At 37.2% G+C, this 27,482-nt stretch overlaps 1 protein-coding gene across 1 annotated transcript in view; it reads right to left on the bottom strand.

Moving 5' to 3' along the window:
• Positions 1–27,482, bottom strand: part of NKAIN3 (sodium/potassium transporting ATPase interacting 3) — a 592,671-nt gene that overhangs the window by 405,629 nt on the left and 159,560 nt on the right. The gene's annotated exons all lie outside the window — the stretch shown is intronic.

Raw genomic sequence — 27,482 nt, 5'->3', positions numbered from 1 at the left:
TCACTGTGGCAATTACTTCTGTTGTCAGACATCTCTAAGTTCACAGTTTCTAAACATGAACGGAGGACTTCCAAAATGTTGTCTTCACTACACTCAGTGGTTTCCATAACTTAAGAGTTTCACAGACTCTTCCTTGCACAGGAAGACAGGAGTTCTTACCCTGTAGCACATATAAGGCATTTTAAGTCATTGCTAGAAGTGACAGAAAAACACTGCCCAGTCATCAATCAACACTTCAGGATGTCCACATTCACAGGTAAAATGGAGACTATGTATAAATAAAACATGTCAATATTCTGCTATCTGTGTATATCTTTAAGCCTGCGAGAGTTTATTTTGCAAAGCAAATTTAATTTTTCTTTCTTTAACTAAGAGTGTTAGAGTTATGATGACTCTTTAAGGGAAATTGTACTTATTTTCTGGTTTCAGTGGTTATTCTGAGTGATAGTATAGGTCATTCATGGTCTCATACTTTTTCATATGCGTTTAGCCCCTCGATGCCAAAAGAAAGCTATTCTACTTCTGCCCATACTAATAATCTTGCAAATTTCACATCCCATAATAGCAATTTATAATCATACATCTCCCCTTTCTGACTCATTTACCTCTATTTTAATCTCATGAAATGAAAATTAAAATGATTAGGAAAACAATAGATTGAAGAATCTAAAACAATCTTTCATTTACTTTGGCACATGTTATTTAGATTGAAATGTAATTACTAATTCATTTTATTATGCAATCCCCCCCTTTTGGTGTATCTCACACATCAAAATTACATTTTTTTTTCACTTTGCAGGGATCGTAATTCCTTAATTCTGTCTGTGCAAAGTCTGCTGCATTTGAGAAGCATGAAAAATGCAAACTGTCAGGGCAAATGGCATCTGTTTCATAGCCTATGACATCACCATTCACCCTGCAAGGTAGAGTTCTGATTCTGTATTATTTCTGCGGAAAGCTATTTGACATTTATATCATTGTTGTTTTAGGAACTGGATCAACATATGATAACTTCTTTTTTCTTGTTTTATTTATAATGATTTTTTATTTTATTATGTTAGTCACCATACAGTACATCCCCGGTTTTCGATGTAAGGCTCGATGATTCATTAGTTGCGTATAACACCCAGTGCACTATGCAATACGTGCCCTCCTTACTACCCATCACCAGCCTATCCCATTCCCCCACCCCCTCCCCTCTGAGGCCCTCAGTTTGTTTCTCATAGTCCATAGTCTCTCATGTTTCATTCCCCCTTCTGATTACCCCCCTTTCTTTATCCCTTTCTTCCCCTACTGATCATTCTAGTTCTTATGTTCCATAGATGAGAGAAATCATATGATAGTTGTCTTTCTCTGCTTGACTTATTTCACTTAGCATAATCTCCTCCAGTCCCATCCATGTTGCTGCAAATGTTGAGAACTCGTTCTTTCTGATAGCTGAGTAATATTCCATTGTATATATGGACCACAACTTCTTAATCCAGTCATCTGTTGAAGGGCATCTCGGCTCCTTCCACGATTTAGCTATTGTGGACATTGCTGCTATGAACAACGTATGATAACTTCTAATTAAGCGAACAAAACTAAAGATATCTGAAAAAGAAGAGTGTCTCCAATTTCTTTGTGTTAATATAATTGCGCTATTGTGTATTTAACAACTAATAACAAAAAAGATGAGGATTGGAATCTATCAATAGTTAAGTACAGTTTCTACATTCATTAAGCTGGTGTTCACAGCTGTTTTATAACCACTTAATCTGACAAGAAAGAATGTAATGGTTTTATTCTGCCTCATTCCAAATATCCATATTAAATACTACTTAAATAAATAAAAGATGTCTGCGCAGTTTAGAGTCTTCTCAGAAAATACCTTCAATGTACAATTCTTAGCTCTGAATTCAACTCCATTCAGGAACAGGAAAAACTTCACCTGACTGCCTTAATTAGAATACAGCTAGTAAGACTCTAGGTGCAATATGAGTGAAAAGAGACTTTAACAGAACTCTTTTTGACACTTTAAAATCTTCATTCATTACTGAGGATGGGAAGATACTGACTCTTCCATGAACCCTCTGGTGACCGTGAGATACATAATAACCGAAGGGCAACCTGACAATCGTTACACTATAGTTTTTATATGTACATATGCACTGACCTAACAATTCCCCTTTGGGAATTTATTTTGAAGGAAAACAAAAAATCAAAGGCAAGTGAAAAGATTTAAGAATATTTATTTCAGCGTATCTTTATGAGATTAATACACTGGGAATAAAATAGATGATGATAACATATGTTAAAGAATTACAGTATGTTCATATAAAGGCATGCTGTGCATAATATTTAATGACTAGGGTAAGCACTGTCATAACATTTTTTAAAAAACATTTTATTTATTTGTTTGTTTGTTTGTTTATAGAGTGAAAGTGAGTGTGAGTGGGGAGGGGTAGAGGGAGAGGGAGAGAGAATCTCAAGCAGGCTCCCGCCCAGTGCAGAGCCAGGCTGGGAGCTCCGTCTCAGGACCCTGAGATCATGACCTGAATGGAAATCAAGAGTTGGACACTGAACTGACTGAGCCACCCAGGCACCCCCTGTCATTACATTTGGAATGAAAAAGGACCACAGAACAGTTTTTGTAGGATGATACGAAGTTTTAAAAACCTATACTTGCTTAGATGTACATCTTAGAAAAAAATCCCTAAAATAATGTACATCAAAATATCATTATTTATCACCAGAGAGGTATTTGTATGTTTTAAATATTTTTTCTATTTTCTACATTTCAAATGAAAGTGTATTACTCTGTAATCTTTATTAACACTACCTATTAACTTCTAGTCAGTTTAAGGCGGTGAAAAGCGGTGAACTATACCTTTGGGCCATGTATATATAGTTATATACATGGACACAACTAATAAAAAATTAGCATAATTATTTTTAGCAACAACACCTTTTCAATGGGAGTTTGTAAAGACTGAAATTATTTCTTTTACTTCATACACCTACTTAAGTTGGCATTTTTATTTTATATACGATCCATTTGCCCAGCAGTCCAATCCCCATGCCCCTCACATTGTAACTCTGTCAGCATGTGGAGTTGGTAAGCGTACACACAAAGCAAGCTGTGTTGGGAGAGATTTTATTGTGTCTACAGCCTTCAGTTGTCAGAATCTGATGTCGCTGTGAATCACGAACTGCTTATTAGGCCCCCAGGAGGAATTGCCTTTAACCATCAAAAAGCCTAGCCCTGAGGTCCAATCGAGTCTTCACACTTTCGGTAGCTAAAGGTAGACCACAGAAAACCCCCAGCAAACCCTAGGGTAGAATTTCAGAGCCTGAGCTGGCTTACCTCAACAGCTCTAGAGGTATTAGCGATGACTAGAAATTTGTCAATTTATCAAAAATCCCCACTTTATTTTCATCCTCTTTTCCTCTCCTCCCCTCTTCCTCCCTGCCCCCGTGCTTCATCTTTCCATCCACTGGCCAGAGCTCAGTGCCTTCCAGCACTCTCCTGGCTAATGTCTGCTGTTGGGAAAGGGAGCATATCATGATATGAAAGAATGATTGATGTATCTCAAAGCTCCTTCAGTGTTAACAGATGTTCTGTGAAAAATCGGGCAAGAGAGAGGTGTTCAAGGTCAGCTTGTTTATTTTTTAACCACAGGATTTCTAAGCTCCTAATACACATGGGTATAGTTGATTTTCAAGAGAGGTCTACAAACTGAATGCTTTCCAATTTTAATCATCACGAAACCCTTTTCATCACAAAACATATCCAGGACTCACACTTTTCAAAAAGGCATTTTACAAAATCTTTGCCTAAATCCAGTGGTATTTCTTTTGAGGTAGAGTTTGGAGCCTTTATAGAAAGAAATGACTTGATTATGATGTAATTTCTTTCATTACCTATTATCAGGTGTAGGAGCAGAGAGTTGGGGGAAAAGAAGTGGCCCTTCCTTAGACATCACTGGGTCTTTATCTTAACATAGCCCTGGTTCTGATAAAGCAGAACGCCCCTGCTACCCAGCAGGACCTGAAAAGCAGTTGGCCATATTCCTAGCTACCTCCTGTGTCACTGCACCCAGGAATTGTTCCCTCATCGCTCTCAATGGGAGTAAGGCCCCCATCTTTTGAACTCTTATCCCACATTTTGCCCTCTTCTTTGTTTCATTGTGCTCTCTCTCTCTCTCCCCCCCGCCCCAACTCTCTCACCTTGTGCAATACGAGAGCAGAGTCCTTGACTGACCCACGTTGGTAGCATTCCCAGCATCCTGCGAAATGTCTTTCACATCACAGAACAAATGTCCCAGGATGAAGGACGATTTCTCTGACTCCCATAAGAAGAATAGAGCTCTTCTTCTATAATGTCAATACAAATCTCTATCAGAGCACTAATCCCAGACTGCGATCTAGTATTTTATGTTTATTTCCTTCACTAGCTCTTGTCCTACTCGTCTTGGTGTGCGAACAGGAAGCTCACATGGACTATGAGCTCCATGAAGACGGACAGTGCACCTGTCTTGCTTGTACCTGTATCACCAGGACTCAGCAAAGACTCTCGCACTTGGTGAGTGCTCAATAAAATATGCTGGAAGAATGGACTGTAGGCTGGAAATCAAATGCACGGAAGGCTGACAAGATCTTAAAGGTCTGATTCCACGCCTTCGCTTGACTTTCATGGTCATTAAAGACTTAGTTTCAAAAACCAAAGAAGGGAGAAGCTATAGATACTTCAGCCAAGGAAATTTCCATCTCCTTTGAGTCCACTTAATTCAATTAATTAAACTGAATGTCAATGAAATTTAAAGTAATAACCCCCAAATTTGGGACTTGGTTAAAGAAAAATCCCCATTATCTTATTAAGAAAAAGTGTAATAGATATCTACATTCCCATTTCTGAGAGAGCTTTTTAAAAATGGATTCACTGGACATAGGGCTTAAGAAATCACTATAAAATGCCAATAAAGTTACCAAATCTGTGTGAAGACAGCATTTGCTGTAATTTTGCCTATATTTTTCTAGTAATTTAAGAGATGAATATGCAAGACTCTCTTTTTATTTTACTAATATCTGTAAATACTCTGTCTTTTGCATTTTAAGCCTTTATTTTTTAAAGCAGCCAAATTGAGAGGAAGGTACAGAGATCTCTCACGTACCCCTTGTCCCCACACATGCATAGCCTCCCCCATTAGCAATATACTCTACCAGGGTAGTACATTTGTTACAACTGGTGAACTTATTGTTTTCTTTCTTTCTTTTTTTTTTTTTTAAAGATTTTATTTATTTATTTGAGAGAGAGAATGAGCAGTGGGGAGGGACAGAGGGAGAGAGAGAAAGAGAGAGGAAGAAGCAGACTCCCTGCTGAGCAGGAAGCCTGATGCAGGGCTTGATCCAAGGACCTGGAGATCATGACCTGAGCCAAAGGCAGCTGCTTCACTGACTGGACCACCCAGGAAGCCCTGGTTTTTTGTTTTTTGTTTTTCTTTCTTAACCAAAATCTATGAGTTGATCATTCTGGTTTCTCACCTCCTACCAAGAGACTGTCAAGAGACTGAATTAATAAACTGAATATTTTAGAAGAAACTGATGCTTCTGGTCAGAGATGCCACAAATTTGTGGTTTGAAATTTAGCAGGAAATGCCCTTTAATGCCACTACATTTTTAGCTGTATTGAACTGAAATCATTAAAATTTTATTTGAATAAAGAAATGTCAGGGTGCCTGGCTGGCTCAGTTGGTGAGAGCATGCAACTCTTGATCTTAGGGTTGTGAGTTCAAGCCCCACATTGGGACTATAGCTTACTTCAAAAGAAAGGAAGGAAGGAAGGAAGGAAGGAAGGAAGGAAGGAAGGAAGGGAGGAAGGAATTAAAAAAAAGAAATGCCAAGATAGCTAAATTACTTTAAAAGGGCCACAACATTTATTAAACTTTCACTAATATAAAACGCTTTGTCAAAGTAATTAATTAAGGATGATTCCATTTGGCATTGAGAGGGCAACAAACTACTCTGATGGCTAGTGAGCTGTCATATGCTCTGAATAAGACAGATTCACTTCCCTGGCTCTGAATGGACCAAGTCACTGGAAGAGACACCGGTGCTCAGGTGTAAGGGACAATGCTGAGAGCTAATCCAATACTAAGAATTGCTTTGGGATCAAGAGGACTGAGGTAGTGTAAAATTCATGGCCATCTTCTAAACGACAAGTCAGATTCCAAGAGACAAACAACCTCTAGTTCTTAGACTCATTACTGTGTGCTCAGGGTGAGAGATAAGCAAACGTTTGGAGCAAATATTAAATCTATATTCAAAATTCAATTCACATGGTACAGGCTAAAGGGCTTAAGCCAGGATGCATTCTCTGTTAGATAATGCATTATGCTTCAGATAGGCGATTTCCCTTGACAGGGTGTTCAAGAAAGATCAAAGACGGCATGGAAAAAGATAATGTGCAATATTATGACAGACGTCAAATATCATGCGAATTCTGTCACAGATTAATTGGATGCAGAAGCCCTTAAGTCACATCAATATCACAGAGGGTTTTCCTGGGTCACAAATTTAGACCATTCTACAGTCCTCCCTTCTAACATAGAAGTAGTTCATTAAAATGATTGTCTATTTGGAAGGAAATAATTTCCCTATCGCTTGAAGTTCCTCCAAGTGATAAAAGAGCGATTAGGCTAAGTTTTTCCTTGACTGGAAAGGCAGTACTCAGCTAGGAAATTAAATAAAACCACTTCTGCAGGGATTTCTCATCTCCGATGATTTCAGAATTGTGAAGAGCCATCATAATGAGCCCATTTTCCCTTAGTTTTTTTTACAACATCAGAGACCTTCTTTGTGCATTTCTATGGATTATTTTGAGTGTTCTGGTTATCTTTTAAGGACGAGCAAACTGAGGAGACTATAAAAATGAAATGATCAAATTAGAAGCTTTTTGAGGTTAAACCCGTGCAGTCAACTGTTTGGTTCTCGATTCCTATTACTTATTTTATTTCTTTTGCTAAAACTGATTTTCTCTCATATACTTAAATATCTAAGAGGTTATGACATAGGATAACTATATGTCAGTTACAGTTTAATTGGGTAGATATAGTTCTTAGAGCAAGTTAATTAACTTTTTATATGCCTTTCTTTTGGTTGTTCCTAGAGCATCTCAAGCAGATAATTAAGCATTCTCTAAGGCACTTTTACAGTCCTTGTTACCATCGATTGCTAACAAGACTTAGCAGAAAATAAATCACCTTTTTTTTAAGGTTACCTGAAAACATTTAAAAAATCCTTTGTTATTTTAGAATACAAGAAAATCAATTACTACAGCAATAACGCTTTTCAGATACAAGCCCTGGGTAAGAACAAACACAAAGATACTATTTGTTTCATTTTGTGATAGTTTAATCTAGTTGTTAAAAGATACCTGAAATTATGATTGTTTCCCACATTCCCCTCTCTGAATTCACAATTACAAATACAATATTGGTTTATTGTGGGTCATCTATCTTAGTCAATTTAACATAAATCAGCTCAACCAGACCTCTGGGCAAATAAAAGAATAAGGCCGACAAAGAAAATGCTATTAATTCGTTTATTTTGAATGTAAGCTATAGTTAACTTGAGAAGTGGACATACAAGTGACAAACCCATCAGGTGCATGTTAGTTCTTCATGATCTTTGTTAAATACACTTAGAGAATTAGTTTTCAGGTTTTCAGAACATCCACTTTCAAAGAATACAGCATGATTAATGGTTAGAACTAAAGTAACCCAACCAGGAACCACAGGAATCACTCTTTGATTCAGACTGTCTTTGGATGTGACATAAGAAAACTCACCTAATGAAAGGAAGAATGATTTCCACGTAGCATTCAGATAAAATGCGAAGTCAGAAACATATTTGTAAAATGTTAAGAATGCATTCTATCTCCCTATCGTTCTCACACAAATGTTATCCTAAATCATACTGCTATGCCATTCCTCAGGAAGCCAGATTCATTCCCCTGGCACTCATTTTGTCCCATATGTTTGTGGTGCTGGCTTCCCTCTTCAGGGTCTACAGAGACCCTACCGATTATTCGATTATCGGTAGCCACATGGACTTCCATTCCTTCCATAATTCTTTCCTGGCTGCTCCTTGCCTAAGTGAAGTCCCCTACTCTGCAGAGGCCTCCTTCATCATACATTCTTACTGGTCGTACCACAGAGGAAGGAACTTACTCATAACTCTATTGTATGTGCTTTCACTGCTAGGGGTTGATTTTCATAATTCATTTACAGCCTTATCGTATTTTTAATTTAAGGCAGTTTCTTTAATCTACCCTCTTACTTCAGAAAAACACCTACTCTTAAATGCAGAGTTTCTATTTTGGCTTCTTTTAAGGACACACTAAGAATAGATGCATGGCGCTTGAGTGGATCCTTCAGTGAAGCTTCTGACCCTTGGTTTTGGCTCAGGTCATGATCTCAGGGTCTTGAGAGCACAGAGCCTGCTTGTCCTTCTCCCTCCCCCTCTGTCCCACCCTCTTTCTCAAATAAATAAATATTTTTTTAAATTTAAAAAACAAAAAGAATAAATGCAGTTACCAGTGCAGCCGTAGCATCCAGACTAGAGTGTACTGGATGTGATAATCATGCTCACATGGAACATCGATGTCTTCTAATCCCCAGTTGTATTCATAAACAAAGATGGCGGAAGACACATTTTCACTGTACCTATCGGTGGGTCCAATGTTAGCAATAAATGGGTTCTTCTGAGAAAACACATAGAAAACATGATTCTAGGAGTCAGAACTGAAAGCAGCAAGCTCTGCACACAGAGATGTTCTCTGTGCATAGAAAAAAATACTGATAAGTCATCTCTGTTATTAATGACATTCTTAGCTAATGGTTGTTTTGTACCTGGTAATTATCAGTATCACAACACACATTACCTCAATTCTTCTTCAAAAAATTCTTTAAAGTATTATCTATACCTTAGGGGAGGAAACTGAAGCTGTCCCAGCCAGCAGCTACTAGAGCAAGGATCTGAGACCACATTATAGCCTCAGAGGCTTTTTCCCATTGTCACGGTGTCTTTTGGCTACTCTTCCACTAGATGATAGCAGAACCTTGTAGAAATCTGGAGAGAGCTAGGATATTTCCAGTTTTTGAGGATCTTGGAATATTTTATTTCAGTGCCAAAAAACAAAACAAAACAATAACAACAAAAAACCCAACCCACTAGATTTCCAAAAATTATAATATGTTTGAACTTACATTTATTATATTAATAATTTTGACATAAAAATAAGCTCATCTGAAGACAACATCAAAAGTGTATATTTACAGCTCCCCTGGATTAATAAATAGCTAGGCTAAATGGCCATCCTGACCTCCCTTTGTTGATTGATAGCAACACTACCAGTAGCTCCCATCAAGGACAAGGGTGCAAATCACCTCTACACACACTACCTTCTACAAAAGTCTCAAGCTCAGGAGGATCTTTATCATCTACAGGTGCTTTCTGACGTTCCCATATGATTTGTCTTACCCATGCTCCCACCTGTCTACACAGTGGTCAAGCTAACTGGCATGAGCAGATTATAATTTTTTCTTACCAAAGTCACTAGCTTTTGAAATAACATCTTAACAAGGGTACATTAAAAAAAAAAAAAAAACAGAGCAAAACAACAAACAAACAAACAAACTGGAAAGCAAACCATGGAAAACTAAAGTCAGAAACTTCTTCAGTATTTCTTCTATGGAACGTCTCTATGAAATATTCACTCGAGGTTGTTTTACTAAAGCTCTTAATTACTCAATCATAAACAAAGAACCGAGAAGATAGAGCAAGTTTGGGAAAGTACCACAGCACACAAACTCTCCTAGGAGGAAATAGCCAGTCAGAAGTGCTGTATTGCAAAGGAAATGTGTTTTTAAAAGATCATACTGCCATATGCAAAAGGCCATCTTACAGTTAAAGGTGTCTGTCACCATGGCAATGACTAGTAGCCACTACTGATTTTTCATACACACCCCTTCACTTTAAGATTACATTGTCTGACCATCAAAGAAGTGGATTCTTACTTTAAATTCATATACTGAAATAATTAGCTTTTAAAAAAATTACAGCTCAGTTCACTGATTGGTGGAGCTTTTCTTTAGGAAGGTTCACTTCAAGAAGTTAACAAGGACTTCTTAACAAATGTCCATGATCAAATTTTCCATAAATGCCTTTATCCTCATGAAAATGGAAACTGGGGTAATGAAGTCACTGTGGATTCACTGTTCTCATCATTATCCTCTCAAAATGGACAAGACTTTCAGTTTAGACCTCAGAGACTTGAACAGATATTGACCTGACATTCTCAACCTAATGATTAAATGGTCTTGATGATTTCTCATAATAATGTCAGTAAATTTGGGGAGAATGTGAAAGACTTGTGACTGTTAGAATCAATCAATTAATCGATGAAAGCAGATGAGATGTTAATTGCTATTTTCTATTCTGACAAATATCCTAATTTTTCATAAAAGTAAAACATCTGAGTACCCAAAGTCTATGTCACCATATACTATAACAGCAGATTTTCAAATAATATGGTGTAGGATAAGCAGACATGTATTGTTGAGGCTGTGACACTAGAACAAAACAATCTACTCAAGAAAGCATGTCTTTGACACTCAAGGTCACACTGAATGCCAAGACTTGTATTTTGAAGAAAACCAGCATACCTTCAAAGACCAACTGGTGCATTCATTCATCATTCTTTTTCAAATGACTTTTCAAGTCAAATTACACTCTCAGAATATTTAAAGGTTTATTTTTATGATTAAACTTACCAGGAAAAACAACAAAAAGTGGGGAAAAAAAGAATGTATCTTATCCATTGACTCCAAACCAAATCAATAGCAGACTTACAGCGTCAGTCTTTTTAAACTGCATATAGCATGACCATTATTTAACTACAAAGTCTATATAACCAAATTTATTCACTCATATTTTCAAAAGAGCCTGTCTAGAGCGGTGCTGCCCAAAGGACATATTATGTAAGTTGCATGTGAAATTTATATTTTTCTTTGCGATACACTAAAAAAATTTTAAAAATAGATGGAATTAATTTTAATCATACACTTTACTTAATCCAATGTATCCAAAATATTAATTGAACATCAGAAATAAACACAAATTGTAAAGGAAATATTTCATTATCTTTTTGTTCTCAGTCTTTGAAATCTCGTCTGAATTTGAAACGTAGAGCTCATCTTAATTCAGAGCAGCCACATTTAAAGTGCTCAAAAGCCACATGTGACTCATACTTATTAAACAGTGCAGTCTAGAGTAATTTTTCCCTTCCTGGGAGACCGAGTTAAAAAATACGTAGGGAACCCTCTGCATTAGCGCTCAAAATTCACATTGAGGAAGCAGAGGGTGTGGTTTCTATTCAAAAGCAGAGAAGATAAGAAACAACAGCTAGAGAACTACTCCCACAAAGCCAGTGTTCACCTAGATACAATGATAGGGAATGCTTCATGCCACCGCATGTCCTGACAAGATGTGAAGGTGTCCGTGTTTACTGAAAAAGGAAACTTTAGTGTAAATATGGAAATGTCAGTATAAAAATCATACGTTAGAAAAAGTCATGGGGAGCTAAATTTGCCAGCTGTGAAAAAGTATGTGATTTGGATGGAAATAGGAATACCTCTTGAGAAAGGCAATGCTAATTTCAGGTTGATATAGGATTGGGGGAATTGAGAAAAAGAATTAAAAAAGTCACTGCCGAAAAATAATCTTAACATTATTTCTAAATTGGATAGACCTGGTTAAGTGAGGAAAGTATAAAGTGCTGAAGACAGCTCTGTGATGGTAAAGCTGTGAAGAATAAGAATACCAGTGAGACAGGCATACAAGTTCATGTTAATTTGAGAAAGATGGATAGCTTTAAATTTAGACAGCATATATATGTGTGTGTGTGTGTATGCATGTATGTGCGTGTGTATATATATATACACATATATGTATTACATCTACATCTATATTTATAATATGAATGTTATGTTATATAAATAAATGGCCTTAGATTTTTAAAAGGCACATATGCTGCTGGAAATGAAGAACCTGAGACAGCACAAATGGGGAATAAAGCTTACATTAACTAGAAAATTCCATGAGTAAAGTACCATGCCTATTTTTCCCTGAGTTAACTAGCTGACCACTAAAACATTCAGGCTGCCCGTCCATACTTTCTCTTAGGAAGAGGAAGTCAGGGCAGTAATAAATTTTCTAGTCTCTTTGCATTTATTTGAGGCCATGTGACTTTTTCTGGCTAATGGATGTGAATATACATGACTGGTGTCACTTCCCAGCTGCCGTGGTTAAAGAGCCTCCACGCTCTCATATTCTCATCTCAGTAAGCTTGGAGATGGCAGTGCCACAGGTTAGCAGGAGCAGGGTGTCTTGCAACACTCCTTGGGTGACAGCTCCCCCATGGAGCCACCGGATCAGTAATACCTGAAATGGGCTTTGCACAAGTGACAAGTTTTTATTTGATGAAATCATTGAGATTTAGTAATTGGTTTCTTTTTTAAAAAAACATTTTTTATTTAAATTCAATTAATTAACAGATAATGTATTATTGGTTTCAGAGGTACAGGCCTGTGATTCATCAGTCTTATATAATAAGCTGTGCTCGTTACATCACGTGCCCTCCTTAATGCCCGTCACCCAGTTACCCCATTCCCCAATCCCCTCCCTTCCAGCAACCCCCAGTTTGTTTCCTATGATTAAGAGTCTCTTATGATTTGTATCCCTCTCTGATTTCATCTTGTTTCATTTTTTTCCTCTCTTCCCCTATGATCCTCTGTTTTGTTTTTTAAATTCCACATATCAGTGAGATCATATGATAATTGTCTTTCTCTGATTGACTTACTTCGCTTAGCATAATACCCTCTAGTTCCATCCACATTGTTGCAAACGGCTAGATTTCATTTTTGATGGCTGCATAATATTCCATTGTACATATGTACCACATCTTCTTTATCCATCGACAGATGAATGGATAGTGATTGATCTCTTATGACAAGTTTGCCATTTTTAAAAAATGAGCTTAATTTTTTAACTGTTCTATTTCCATTGCCTAGCACAATACATAAAAAACGTAACAAGTAAGAAATCAATATTTCCGTTTTAGCCTTACATGTAGCTGTGGTAGAGATGTCTATGTCAGAGATGGAAAATAAAGTTAACACCTGTACAAACTCTGGTCAACTGTTCACTGCTCCCTCAAGCCCTGTGTTGAAAAATGTCTGAGATAACATTCAGTTTCAATGAGACAGAGTATGTGATTGATTAGTAATGTCTTACATGAATACAAGATGGGAATGGTGGAACATGTGCACGTGTTTGCCATTTGTGATTTTCTAAGTCACCCCAGTAGGATCCTCAAAACCAAGTTAAAAAGGTAAGCCTTCTGCAAAGTGTCAAGCAAACTTGGAAAGCTGAAATTTTGTTCTTAAATTCTTCTCACAGTCACTAGGAACCTCACTTGCTTGACCTTGCATTCAGAATACTTTCTGCATTCCAATTTTGCCACAGGACACAGTGGTCATTACAAAGGGGAAGACTCATAATCTTAAAAATCAATTAAAGTGTTGTTCATTCAAACGACATTGTTTTGCTAGGAAAGGCAGCAGATGAGAAACCATTCTTATCATAACAGAACATTTAAAAAGTCTTGCTCCTTTAGATATTTAATGATGTATGTCATTCAACAATCAAAGTAAACAAAATATTAACTTTACTGCATGACATTTTACCCCCAAACAAAATAACACAATATATCTTAGTTTTCTCTAGTTCTTTGTTATGTTTGTTATCTGAGTGTTATGGGTAAGACTGGGATAAAGAGCTCCTCATATTCTTGGCCTACCCGAATAGCAATACCTCTAAAACCTCAGCTATAGTAACAGACACTGTTGTTTTAAATGCAGGCCCTTTTCTGCACCACTCTGTGTACTAGTGATGAACTAGAGTTCTACAGGTTTCAGTTTGTCTCCCAGCTTCCCCACATCCTAACTAGAAGCCTTCATAGCCACATTTTATTCAATTAATCTGTTTCTCAGTTTTTCCCATATAAAAAAATGGGACAACAGGACCTCCGTCCTGGGGTTCTCATAAGGATTACATTATATAAATATAAAGAATACTGTAAGCATTCAACGCATATTTGCTCCCAACAGGTGAGGAAATGCACCCTGGTTTGCTGTGGAGGGCAGATTCACATTGCCAGGCAGGTGCAGAGAGAGAGAGGGAGATGGATTCCCACTGAGAGCCAAGCTCTCCCACAGCCTTTTCAGCAGATATAGAAAAATAAACTCCACGCCAGGCAAATGATGTGTGGTGTTCTCCAAAGAGGCTACTTCCCCAAAGAGAAAAGCCATGGGGGTTAGAGTCTCCTTCACCACCCAGGACATACACAGTTAGACTTCAGTTCAGGAATGCTAAGTCACTGCAGGCATGGGGAAACAGATATTCTCAGGAACCATTTATGGGAGTAAAACTTGGGATAAATTTTCCAAAAGACATTTTGCTCCCTAACTACGCAACTGAGGTGGAGCTGAAGGGATCGTGGAGGAGTTGATCTCACGGCCATGTTGCATCTCTTTCCTACTTGCAATATCTGCCTGGCCGGGCTGCAGCCAGAGTTTAGCACCAAAAGGCACAAGAAAGTTGACACTCTCTGCTTATGACCAGGCAGCTGGAGGTGTGGAACTGAGGACAGGAGAACGATCCATCTCCTGGTAGAGACTGTCCTTCCAGGCACCTGGCCCCTCTGGTTTGCAATCCCCAACCCTGTGTGCTGTGCTTTTTCAGCCGTAGAGGCTAAGATGGATGCCTGACCGTGTTGAAAGGATTGTTGGCCGTGTTTAAGACCCACATAGTCGTCTGATGAAGTGATAAAGAAGGTCTGTCTTTTGATGTTTATGTTATTTCTAAGTAGCATAGCTGTTTAATCTCTGAACTCAGTTGAATAAAAAGCAGACATTACACAAAACCCTAGCTTAGTAAAATTTTAAGGATCATACTATAATAAAATCCACTGAAATATTTTGAAAAAACTAATTTATGGTTATGTATGTAAAGACATCTGAAAGGTGACCTATTCCTATTTTAGCCTGTTTTTATAAACTGTGCAGATAATGTTTTTCTTCTTAAAATTTGGTTTACTATCAATGTAAACAGTGGGGTAATCTTCATTAATGTAAATCTTCAAACTCACTAATCCAAAAGATACCCATCTGAATGGTGATTTGGATAGTTTCTGACAGTTTCATGAAGCTTAAGCCTGTAAAACTCTACACACTTATTTTTTAAAGGCTAAATAAATTCCGAATGTTATACCACTTCCGTACCTCCTTTATTATCGATATGCTTAAGGCCAATAGCTTCAAAAGGAAATAAGAAATTTTCACAAAAAAATTATTTTTCAAAACTAGGCTTTATTACTCTAACACTTAAACATTAAAATGTGTAACATGGAAATCCAATTACATTTTGAAATGAATGTCTGGCTTTAGAATACAAATCACCTATGCAATTGGAACTCCCCTGTGAAGTTGGGTGTAATTGTATGTGCTGAGGCATGGGTTCAGGTGGACATAGCAGTAGCCCATCGCTTGATGGAAGGCATATAACTGGGACTGGGCCTCAGCAGATCCAAAGAGCAAGAGCAAATATGAATAAGGTAACCTGAACTTCATGTTACCTACTTGACCTACCAAGATCTCTCCTCCACTCACACTTCTGGCCTCATGTGAGATTCCCTACCACCAAATGATGGAGGAGGAAAGAACTCTGGCCTGGATCATATTTGATATGTTGGTGCTAGCTAAAAGCTGACTGTTGATGGATTGTAGCTCCACTCAAGTTGTGCCCTAAAAATGTAGTAGGAAGGGAAATGTTTTCAGGTGACATGTTTGTGGGTTACAGAACTAGCCATCTACTTTATATGTAACTAGAAGTGTCTTTAATTATAGATATGCACGTATTCCTTGGGAAGGTAGGAAATGTCCTGGCTGATTGGTCATGAGCCTCAATGGAGCAGGACTAGAAAACCAGGACTAGAAAACTAGACATCTGAGGAGGTAATCTATAGTTGGATCCATAGGAATGATCAAATTCTGCATCATATATTAATGTCCCTTGGAAAGTGCCTACCAATGTGGAAGCTCTAAACAACCAGAAGGATTCATCGTATAAATTCCAGCCAGAATTTCTTCTTGATTATCTCAGGGTTATCCCAAGTATGAGCAGAATGGCCCTGATGACAGAGACAAAGGGCATGAATAAACGTAACAGCACAGACCCCCTCTCTAGAAGACTGATCGAGATTGCCACTGCTGAATGCCCAAGCCTAACAGCACCAAAAACTTACCCTGAGCCCTCTCTATGACACCATTACATGGGAATACCATCTGGCCTTTATCAGCAAGTCAATTACATCAGACGTCTTCCACCCTGGAGAATGAGGACTTGTTTTTCCCCAAAGTAACAACTCTTCCATATTTCTTCCCTGGCTGTAGAAATTTTGGAAGTATGACTTTCCAAATAGGTACGTGAACTGTCAATGTGGTTTTGCAAATAGCATTGCCTCTCTTAAAGAAACCTATTTAAAAGAAGAAGAAGAAGAAGAAGAAGAAGAAGAAGAAGAAGAAGAAGAAGAAGAAGAAGAAGAAGAGGTGTACCAATCATGACATGCACACTGGATTCATGTACACAGTCACCAAGAAGCAGTCAGCTTATAAACATGACTACTGAATGGCCTGATGACGTCTCAAATAAAGTCCAAGCTTAAAACCAATACCTTGTGGGGTTGAAGTGCTGACCTCCAGGACACAGGACATTCACTGAATCGACTGCCAATATATACTCCCATGTCCCCATGAGCTAGACTACTTGGGTCCTGAAGCCATGGTATAGAGTAGAATTGGCCCTTTTTTACTATCACTCCTAGTCACCCACTTGTAGAATACATGCTTCCCAACCCTGCAGCTTTAGAGATCCTAAATCCCGGTAGGGAAATGCTTCTGCTAAGGAACATATTAAGGTACCACTGAACTTGGAGTCACAACCTCCTGATTCACACTGTGCTCCTCATCCAGTGGATCCACAAGCAAATAAAGGAGCCGCTAGTACTGGTGGAATAAATATTCATGATTACCATGAAAAGTCAGGGTTGTGGCTACACAGTGGGGCCGGGGGGGAGCAGGTCTGATACCCAAGGGATCCCATAGGACATATCTTCGTACTTCTATGACCAGTTTGGAGAGTAAATTAGAAAATGTAGTGGCCATTACCCCCAAAACACCAAAGAAAAAGTAGCAGCAAAAGAAAGAAGGGAGATATAGACAGCTCTGAAATGAAGATTAAGGTCACCCCATCAGGCAAGTCACCCGGACCAGCCAAAGAGTTGTGCAAAAGTGAGGGAAATCTAGAATGCATGGTGGAGAAAGGAGGCAATAAATACCAATCAAGGCTTCAAGACCAGCTACAGAAACAGAAACTCTAGCTGATTTCACTAGCCGACTTGCCGTAAGCTTTTCAGAGAGCACAGCTGGCTACCATCTTAAAGCACATCCTGTGACTTGATTGAACTGATTCTTTCTCTCTCTGGGAAGAAGTGAGGGCCATTTGCTTTTTCTCATTTTATTATGGCAGCCACATCCAGTGGAGGGCACTGAAGTAGCTGAATAGTGCCAAGGGTAGATTGTATCAGACTCCTCCTCTTAGTCACCTTTTCACATCTTCCCGACCTCATCAGCTCCTTGTTCCAACTTGTATGACCTCTGACCATCCTCATGCAGGCATAGCTACACAGTGCCTCAACTTCTGCCCACGTACGTGCCTCTCACCTCCCACGCTCACACATGCATACCCTTGGAGTGCAAAGGAGATAATACCCATGGAATAAAATCTAAAGCAACGGAAATGGGAGATAACTGATACATTCTTCCCACTTCCTCCCCACCGCTGGATGGCCCCCAAATTCTGTCAATACACCGTGAGGAACAAAGTTCCTGGATGAGACAGTCAGTTTCACTTGGCAACAAGCTTGATAACTCATGTCACAGACAGAGCTGGAACTGGGGTAAGGTGGGTGAAGCACTTGCTTTGGATGAAAAATTTAAGAGGACCTCAAAATCTCAGTACTGAACATACAGAATATTTTTAAGTAATTTTTTTTAAAACTCAAAATTAATTTAAAAAATCAATGATGAGCAAAATAGAAGAATTTTAAATAAAGCCAGATCTCCTACTCCTTTCCCTCCTTCCCTCCTTCATTCTCCCTCTTCTTCGCTCATTCTTTCTGGATCGTATTCCCTCATACAATACCAGCCATCAGCCCTCTTTGTCAAGTTCTGCTTTCTGGAAAGAAAGATCTGACAATTCTTATAAAAGGAATATGTCCAAAGGGAGGGCTACTGGAGGACCATCTAGGGATAATGAGTAAAATGCCCTTTGAGGAGAAAAGAAAGAGAAAGAAAAGGCAATGGAAGCAGATGGTGACACACGAGAAAGCACTGAAGGACCCCTCACATTCATAAACCAAGAGAGAAGCAATCCTTGACTTTTTTTGAACGAGAGAAGACAACAGGCTCAATAGTACTGGTGGATCCTTGGCGGGCAGGAACTGCAGCTTTCTGGAGGGTGAGGAGCAAGAAGGAGGCCTTGTGGGTCCCAGAATGCTCCTAGAAAAGCTAAAGCCCCGTCCTAAGGTCATGGCCTGAGGTGCGGCAGCAATGGGATGGAGGGAAGGAGTCTCACCTCTTCTTGGGTATGAATTCTTCATGACATTATTATACTGAGCCATTTGTAGCAGCAAAAGGAAGAAGGGAGTTTCCATAATTTATAGACTGTAATCAAAATGTCCTTGAGGAATATACATAAACACCCACAAATGCCTCACTGCAAAACTGAGGCTTGAAATCATCTGTGATGTAACCTACAATAAAAACTGAAAGGTTTTGGAAGAGTAGATTCTAAGTAGAGTTAATATTAGAATATTGTATTAGCTTTTCATGTATCACTAATCACTACATTACAAAATAAAAATATGGCTGGCCAAGATGCTCAGCAACTTCATGACTCTACAAAGTTGATCATGCTGATGTTGATGATAATGATGAAGAAACATCATGTATTTAGTGTTGCTATGATCCAGATTTTTCTGATTCTCTGTCTCTGTCTTTCTGTCACACACACACACACACACATAACCTATCATCTCAAGTTTCACAAGCTAAAGAGGCAGAAATAGATAATATTTCTAAGTAATTCCTAATTCACAGATGAGTCAACTGGGATTTAGACAGGTGAGATATTTGCCTAAGATTCAACCCCAAACCTGTGAGATTCCAAACACTTGGTCCTAATGACACTACATATGAACACTACACGTTGCATCATTGACTTGAAAGTATTCTGGCTAAATGCCCTCCTCAGTGTCCAAATTTCCACTCTGATAGTATTTACAAGTCATTAATGCTAAAATAATACCTGTATATCATTTGTTTCCTAACGTTCCCTGATATTTCATGTTATCTTTAACTGAAAGCAGGTAACATTTCATACATTGTACTTAAATATTGACCGCTGGCTAAGGTCCTCATTCAAAAGGAACAATCAGCGATTTCATGGAATACAGTTCTTTTTAGGCATGTTCACATCCTCTGAAGGCTTTGTAAGGCCAGTTGAAGAGGTATTTATTGTGCTTCATTGAATCCAGTTTGCCAAAAATCACTAGCAGAGTAAAATCATTGTTCATGTTTCCTTGACTGCTCTTATCAAATCTTCAGAGTCTCTGCCACGTGCAGTACAATTGTTGCTAATAGCCGTACCGCACATTTTGTTAAGTGATTACACCTGGGAATAAAGCATCATAAGAACAATATCACTGAATAATTTTTCTCCCCATTTTCTCCCACCCTCACCATTACTCAGTTTAAATGGCAAATGATAGAAATATGTCAGAGCTTATTTAACTCTCAGTATAGCCAGGAAGGATAGTCCTAGGCTTTTTTTTTTTTTTTGTATTTTAAATCTTTGTATAAATGATTTTTAGAAGTAATAGCAAAATGATCATATCAACTTTATTATAACATATACTAATTTAAACAAAAAACCTTTTTCCATACAATTTTTCCTAGTTTTGAGGTATAGATATGTATACATCTGTGTGTGTGTGTGTGTATATATATACACATATATGCATATGTGCATATATATATACATACACATATATATGTAAAAGTAAAACTATATATAAAAGTAAAAGTTATGCTGCAACATAGGCACCAGTAAACTCTAATTCCAAATGTTAAATACATCATTAATCCATAATACAGCTTATCAAAACTTCATTTTTCTTGCCTTTGTATTGTCGAATGTAATTCTCTTGAAAACTTTCAAAGTTTATTAATTTTGGTTGTGATCCATCCAATGGATTCTTTTATGTCTACATAATCTAGTTCCTTTTCACTATCTCTGTATATATACCAGATCTATCGAATCATAAGTTTAAGGATATATTTCCCTCCACACCCAGAAATCTGTGAAATATTAGAGGGATTCCCATTCAAATTGGAACAAAATTTGGCAGATAGATATTTGGAAGATAGATTATTAATCACTTTTTTGGAAGTTCTGGCCAATGTTTGAAGACTTATAACAGAAATAACAGATCAAGTTTCATTAAAGGAAAAAATAGAATGTGTAATCAAGATGATTGAGAACTATTTCAATTAGCATGATGATTCAGTAAAGTGTCATGTAAAAGATGGATGCATCAGTAACATTTCTTGCTAGAGTTATATTAGGAAAATATTTGATTCCCCATAGTAATAAAAATATAAAATATTAAAAATTATTATAAAAGAAATCTGCTTGATGTACATTTTTAAAAACTGTAAGATTTCAATAAGACACTAAAGAATATAGACCCATGCCTATAAATAAAAAGGCAGAATATTACAAAATCAACCAACCCCTCCAGTTTGCTTAACATTTTAATACAATCCCAAACAAAAGCAAATTAGCTGTTTAAAACTTTGACCAAACAAATCTAAGAGAACAAATAAGAAAAGCTAAGAAAATGTTTGAAGTGTCAACTACCAAACAAATATTTATTATTCCATTAAGATAGAAAACCTAGAGTGTGAGACTCAAGCAAAATCTAAAGAACAAGAGTGATAGGCAAAATATTTGATAGCGATGTGATAGTCACTCCAAACATTCTGAATGGATCTTGCTAGAATACTCCATACTCACATATCCTGGCTGAAAATCAGTCTGGGAGAGGGCAACAAAATAGAACTGACAATCTTTAAAGAGATGCTAGGCTGCAGAAGAACATAACACATAAATTTTCAATATAATGTCAAATAAATTATTTTTCAAATTAGTAAAGAAAAACCACTAATTTTTCATTAAAAAAGCCTCAAGTTAGATATTTCTTTTCTTAGCATTTCCAAAAAACCAAAACCAAAAAGCCAACAAACAAAAACTTCTGCAGATAAAAATAGAATTACAAGTGAAAGTTAATTCTTGAAATTCTACAGTATTGATTAATGTAATCCTGAGGAATGGGGAAACTTCCTAAGTATAAGAGCAATAAAATTGTCATTGTGCGTTTTCACCACATAACCCTTTGTAAGCCTCCAATAAATCAAAATCATTATAAAAATACATGAAGAAATGAATGTGATGAATACTAATTTAACAAGAATCTTACCAAAAAACTAATCCAATGGAAAAATTAGCAGAGGGCACTAACGTGGAATTCAAAGAAGAAAGTTTATAAATGTATGAAAAAATGTCAACCTCCGGAATAATCAAGCACATTGTAAATTTAAGATTCTTTGTGTGTCACAGGAAGAGCATCCTTCAAAACTGTTCTTCTCTTTTCTCTCAATTACTCATTTCTAGCTGGGTCTAGAATAGGCCAAAATAAACGCTATATTTTCCAATTTCTCTAGCACGTTTGGCCAGGTGACTCAGTGCTGATTAATAAGCTATGTGCAGAAGTTTTAAAGCAAATTCTGCACTGTATCCTTGAAGGGAAGGAAAGCTCTGCCTCCCCTTTCTTCTTTTCACTTCCCTCCATCATGCTTTTTGGAACATGGTGATTATGGTGATGTACTATCTTAGACCAAGTGGATGGCGGTAAAATGCTGTGGTGGAGAAGCATAATTACAATAGAAATTGGAAAACATTGTGAAGAACCCAACTACCAGATATGAGCCCCCTCATATGAGCCTACCTCTAGACCTTTGAGTAAGAGTAAAACCAACGTCTACCTTATCTACACCACATTTAGTGTCTGCTAAATGCGATTGATCCTTAAAAAATGCTCAATGTTTTTTTCATCTTTTGTAGTGCCACTATTTTTAAAAGTGATTACATTTAATATTGGTGACAGTAAGTGAGACGTGTATACTCATACTTTGCAGGTAGGAGCAGTCAAAGTTTGTGTGAGTGGTGCAGTGCACATTGCTATTAACATAAATGCACAAATATACTTATTGGTCCTAGACACACATATATACTTGTACAGTCTTTAAAATGATTTTTTGAAAGTGTTTATCAAGAGTCTTAAGAGACCGTGGTTCCACTGGGGAAATCTATTGTGATGAATAATGTAATGAATACCTAGAGCTATGTTCAAAGTTTCATTATCTTAAAAAAAATGGGAAACAATCAAAATATCTAAAAAAGATAATAAACTATGGTACATATGATACATATATGGCCTCATAAATAGTATGATAAATATGGTACATAAATTATGTACCATAAAACATGGTACATAAACTATGATACATAAAAATTTATGGTAGATAAATATATGATAGACTATAATATAGCCACTACACATTATATTTTTGAAAACTGTTACTGGATAATAAATTCAATACAATGTTAAGTTAATAAAAAAAAAACCTATCTCTGTGATCCCATTTTTTTTGCAAGTAAGAAAAATGCACACACACATATATACACATAGAAAAAGGGAGGACTATATGAAAATATTAATTAATTATCTCTGAGTGGTGATATTACCTGTGCCTTTTATTTTTTCTCTGTTAATATCTCCTATCATTTCCTTTTTTCTGTAATAACCATGTACTATCTTGAAAATCAGTAAAAAGCAATATTTAAAAATCGTTCCAGTTGAAACCTGCATAGAGAAACTATTGTAAATGTTTCATCTTAATATATCTAGCTTATTACAAACATTTGAACTTATTCAATGGCATGTTCTGAATATTTATGTCTCCCAAAATTCATATGTTGAAATCCACCCCTCAAAATGATAGTGTTAGAAGGTGGGGTCTATAGCGGCGCCTGGGTGGCTCAGTTGTTAAGCTTCTGCCTTTGGCTCAGGGCATGATCCCAGCGTTATGGGATCGAGCCCCACATCAGGCTCCTCCACTGGGAGCCTGCTTTTCCCTCTCCCACTCCCCCTGCTTGTGTTCCCTCTCTCGCTGGCTGTCTCTCTCTGTCAAATAAATAAACAAAAATCTTTAAAAAAAAAAAAAAAAAAGAAGGTGGGGCCTATAGGAGGTGCTTAAGTATTGAGGGTGGAGTCCTCGTGATCGGGATTAGTGTTCTTATAAAAGAGACCCCATAGAGCTCCCGTACCTTTCCAGCATCTGAAGACACAGAGAAAAGGTGCCGTCTATGAAACAGAAAATGGGTTCTCACCAGACACCAAATCTGCCAGCACCTTGATCTTGGACTTCCAGTCTCCAGAACTGTGAGAAATGAATTTCTGTTTTTTTATAAGCTACTTAGTTTGTGATATTTTTGCTATAGTATCCTGAATGTACTAAGATAGTCTGTGATTACAGCATCAGCCATGTGGTTAACTAAATTATGATAAAGGAAACTGTTTGTATCTTACTGACAACAAAAAATAATTGGAACACCACTTGAGACTTATTCTAAATGAATATTTTTCATTGACCTTTTCCCAGAAAAATACACATGGAAAAATAAAGTGGTCTATTTTATTTGCATGATCACATACAAATTTAGGAAAAATATAATTCCCCTTTACAGATGTAGAGTTAAAGAATAAATACTAGGAAGAAGAAAATTCTTAAATATTTATTGTGCTTAAAGGTCTTTGTCTAAATTAGTGGAAATTCGTTAAAAATATTTTTAAATTTAAAAATGTGTACAAATACGATATTTTAAAATATAAGACTTTAACATTATAGTTACAAGTTCTATCACAGGGCCAGTGTTTGAGCAAAGTTTAGAGCCCAGAAACTGGGGAACAACAGTCTTAGAATATAAATTAATGCTGTTTTAAAGTGAGAGTGACTAAAGCATCCTATTTTTCTTTTGTTTTAAGGAAATATTTAGCTTTTATCGTGAATAACTTACAATTTTAATTTCCTGTGTTTGGGAAAAAAATCTTGGGCATCATATAAATTTTATGTGTTTCTTAAATTTATGCAGGGTCTCTCTTAAGGGTTTGCATATGGTCTATACATTGCAGTAGACACTAATTCTAGTAAAGTACAGCCTTCTACATTTTAAGATGTTGAAAATATATTCAATGAAATTATTTACATACCTTAAATATTTAAAAGTTGCCCTTATCAGGTCAATAAGCATTTACTGAATACCTTGTATGTATTCAGCCAACTGTTAGGCATTGAGGATAGAGACTAAGTATAAGACATGACTTCCCTAAGAAAGACTCTGGAACTATATTTCATTAAACATTATTGGTAACTAATATAAATCATCCTTGGTTATACTGCAGTGAGCAATATTGATCAAAGAACTTATTAGAGAAAGGAGACTCATAAATTTCAAACAATTGGATACTGGTTCAAAATAATTTACAGTCAAGCGATAACTTTGTATGGTATAAATTATTAATACTTTGTTAGTTAAGATAAGGGAGAAATTAAGGAGCTTATAGAGAGACAAAAAGTCATCAAGAACATGTGAATTTAGACTTAAAACATGGGCAAGATTAAGGCAGAGAAAAAAGGGAGGAGGTTATAGTTAGGAAAAACAGAAAAGAAATGGCAAAGAAGTTGGGTGATCCATGATTTAGAAGAACAGATGAAAGAGTGAAAGAGTTGTAATTATAAATATATAAATATATATAACCTGATCTATAGGATTACTTCAACCAGTAGGGAATATTCAAAGGCAGGCTGGAAGCAGCCATGAGCTAATTATAATTAACCTGAGGGTGGGAAAAATCAATAGGCAATTGGGCCAGAGAAACGAAACTGAGGCCACAGCAGACACACCACATACACTAAACAGAAAAAGCCAAAATTAAGGTTAGGGAGTAACTTTAGGAAAGAAGAAGAAAAGGCTATAAAGTTCTTATTCTTCTGTGACCAAATTAAAATTAATAATTGTGGCCAGCAGACTCTCAAATGGCTCCCCAAGTCCCAGCCTTCTATAGTCATACCTTTGTGTAATCCCCTGCCCTTGACTACAGTCTAGCTTAGTGACTTGCTCCTAACCAACAGCATATGGCAAAAGGAATGGGAAATCATTTTTGTGAGTCCCATACATAAGATTTTGACTTCTGTCCTCTTAGCAGACTCTTTTCCTTGCTTGCGTTAATGAAGCAAGTGCCATGTTTGGGAGGCTCACACGACGAGAATCTGAGGGTGGCCTCAAGGCAACAGCCAACTAGGAACTGAGTCCCATGTCCAACAGCCTCTGAGGAACTGAAACTCTGCCAACAACCTCACGAGCATGGAAACAGATCCTCTGTATGCCTTCAGATGAGACCTTAGCCCAGGGTGGCATCTTGTGAAAGATTCCTCACCTACGCTCTGAGATAACAAATGTGTATGGTTTTCAGCCACTGAGTTTTACAGGTTATGGAAACAGTAAATAACGAATAAGTGTATGTATTTTTTTCCTTGCCATTCCCTCTCCTTGTCCACTAAAGACAAACATAGCTTTAGTTTCTTCTCCTTTCCCAACTTCTGAGAAAAGTCCAACCACTGTTGGAATTATTCTTTCAAAGTTGTGTTCAGAAACAAGAAGAAAGAGTGAGGGACTAAAGAACAAGAAAAAAGTGCAGAACTGAATAAGGGAAGAGGGTATTTCTGGGGTGTAAGGGGTTAAAAGGAGAGATGTGAGGTATCAGGTAAGAGGAACTCAGATTTTAAAAAAAGGAAAACATACAGGAAATACTAGTTATCTGTCATTCTCTTTTGGCGGTGGGCTGTGTAATTTTCATCATGGGCACTTCTCTGACACTGGACCACATGGCTTGTGACATCAACAGGGTGAAAGAATGCATCCTCTACTTTTCACTGTGGTATTTGCTGCAAGTAAAGTGAAGGCTCGTCCATGTGGCTGTTGGGTTCCTTCATGACCCTAATCTTCAAGGGGTTTCACAGAGCTTCTGTCTTCCCAAATGCATGTATGTGGAGTCACTCTGAAGCTGCTTTTTCAACCCACTCCATTCAAGGACTCCATTCAACCCAGTCCATCCTCCAGTCTTTAGCATGTTTCCATGTTAAGGAGGGGAGGGAATGGAGCTATGAAGGAAAGTTCCCAGTGAAATAGGAGACAGGACTTGATATAAAAGAGTGGTAATGCAACCACTCTTATAAATGTACCAACATTTGGGGCGCCTGGGTGGCTCAGTCAGTTAAGTGGCTGCCTTCGGCTCACGTCATGATCCCAGGGTCCTGGAATCGAGCCCTGGATTGGACTCCCTGCTCTGCCGGGAGCCTGCTTCTCCTTTTCCTGCTCCCCCTGCTTGTAATCTCTCTCTCTCTCTTTCTCTCTCTCTGTCAAATAAATAAATAATCTTTATAAATGTAGGAACATTTTATAAGAAGTACAGACATTAATCTTCAAGTATAAAAAATATTGTTATCACTATAGGTCACCAAAGTTCTGTCCAAGGTAGATAATAATAAAGTAACAAACACTTTTGAGTACTAATTATATGCCAGGTTTCTAAGCGATTTACATATATGAACTCCTGTGATTCCCACACTAATATATGAAGAAAGTTTCTACTATTACCCCTGTTTTATAGATCAGGAAAGAGGCAGAGAGCTGCTACAAGCATCAGCTTACAAAACTACTAACAGGCAGGTTAAAACTTTAATTTAAAGTTTAATGTGAGTCTTTGTCCTTAATAAACACTAATAAATACTGATTAACCAATGATAATTCTGGAGACAGTCCCACAAGCAGAGCCTTACACTAGTAAATTTTAGGAGAAACTTATATAATGTGTATTTGGAAGTTTCAGGTATTAACATTTCCCTTATAATTATTGCAGACATAATTATTACAAGTGAAATATCTTTGCAGGCTTCTAAAACCCAAGTTTTTCTTTATGAATGATTCTTTAATTAAAACAACAAAATTCAGTCGAAGTGTTGGTAAAGTCCCTTTTTTCAATCACCTTTCACCTTCAATCTATTCTAAAGTCTTGCCAA

The sequence above is a fragment of the Ursus arctos genome, unplaced genomic scaffold (assembly GCF_023065955.2).
Source record: "Ursus arctos isolate Adak ecotype North America unplaced genomic scaffold, UrsArc2.0 scaffold_6, whole genome shotgun sequence".
In the NCBI taxonomy this organism is placed as follows: domain Eukaryota; kingdom Metazoa; phylum Chordata; class Mammalia; order Carnivora; family Ursidae; genus Ursus; species Ursus arctos.
This window is presented reverse-complemented; position numbering and strand designations above follow the sequence as displayed.